We start from the raw sequence: 1,798 nt of genomic DNA, 5'->3' as shown, positions 1-1,798 counted from the left end.
AGTGGATGTATTGATGATCATTATCCATCAGTGTATCGACTCTGGATCAGTTTCTATGGACTGGAGGATAGCTAAAGTAACATCACTTTTTTAAAAAGGAGGGAGAGAGAAAAGAGGGAATTATAGAACGATTAGCTTGACATCAGTATTGCAGAAAAAGTTGGAATCAATTATCAAAGATGAAAAGCAGCCCATTTGAAATGCTGTGATGGGATCGGTCCCAGTCAGCATGGATTTATGAAAAGGAAATTAAGCTTGACAAATCTTCTATAATTCTTTGAGGATGTAACTGGTAGCGTGGACAAGGGAGAACCAGTGGATGTGGTGTATTTGGATTTTGAAAAGGCGTTTGACAAGGTCCCACACAAGAGATTGGTGTGCAAAATAAAAGCACATGGTATTAGGGGCAATATATTGACGTGGATAGAGAACTGGTTGGCAGACAGAAAGCAGAGAGTCGGGATAAACAGGTCCTTTTCAGAATGGCAGGCAGTGACTAGTGGGGTGCCGCAGGGCTCACTGCTGGTTCCCCTGCTATTTATAATATAGATTAATGATTTAGATGAAGGAATTAAGTGTAATATCTCCAAGTTTTCAGAAGACACTAAGCTGGGTGACAGGTTGAACAAAAGAACATAAGAACATAAGAACATAAGAATTAGGAACAGGAGTCGGCCATCTAGCCCCTCGAGCCTGCTCCGCCATTCAACAAGATCATGGCTGATCTGGCCGAGCACTCAGCTCCACTTACCTGCCCGTTTCCCGTAAGCCTTAATTACTTTATTGGTAAAAAAATTATCTATCTGTGATTTGAATACATTCAATGAGCTAGCCTCAACTGCTTCCTTGGGGAGAGAATTCCACAGATTCACAACCTTCTGCGAGCAGCAATTCCTTCTCAACTCGGTTTTAAATTGGCTCCCACGTATTTTGAGGCTGTGACCCCGAGTTCTAGTCTCTCCGACCAGTGGAAACAACCTCTCTGCCTCTATCTTGTCTATCCCTTTCATTATTTTAAATGTTTCTATCAGATCACCCTCATCCTTCTGAACTCCAACGAGTGAAGACCCAGTCTACTCAATCTATCATCATAAGCTAACCCCCTCATCTCCAGAATCAGCCTCGTGAATCGTCTCTGTACCCCCTTCAAAGCTAATATATCCATCCGTAAGAAAGGTGACCAAAACTGCACGCAGTACTCCAGGTGCGGCCTCACCAATACCCTGTACAGTTGCAGCAGGACCTCCCTGCTTTTGTATTCCATCCCTCTCGCAATGAAGGCCAACATTACATTCGCCTTCCTGATTACCTGCTGCACCTGCAAACTAACTTTTTGGAATTCATGCACAAGGACCCCCAGGTCCCTCTGCACCGCAGCATGTTGCAATTTCTCCCCATTCAAATAATATTCGCTTTTACTGTTCTTTTTTTCCAAGGTGGATGACCTCATATTTTCCGACGTTGTATTCCATCTACCAAACCTTAGCCCATTCGCTTAACCTATCTAAATCTCTTTGCAGCCTCTCTGTGCCCTCTACACAACCCACTTTCTCACTAATCTTTGTGTCATCTGCAAATCTAGTTACACTACACTCTGTCCTCTCTTCCAGGTCATCTATGTATATTGTAAACAGTTGTGCTCCCAGCACCGATCCCTATGGCACACCACTAACCACCGATTTCCAACCCGAAAAGGACCCATTTACCCCGACTCTCTGCTTTCTGTTAGCCAGCCAATTCTCTATCCATGCTAATACATTTCCTCTGACCCCGCGTACCTTTATCTTCTGCAGTAACC

Source organism: Pristiophorus japonicus, chromosome 23 (assembly GCF_044704955.1).
Source record: "Pristiophorus japonicus isolate sPriJap1 chromosome 23, sPriJap1.hap1, whole genome shotgun sequence".
Lineage (NCBI taxonomy): Eukaryota > Metazoa > Chordata > Chondrichthyes > Pristiophoridae > Pristiophorus > Pristiophorus japonicus.
The sequence above is the reverse complement of the archived record's forward strand: the minus strand, read 5'-3'. Positions refer to the sequence as shown.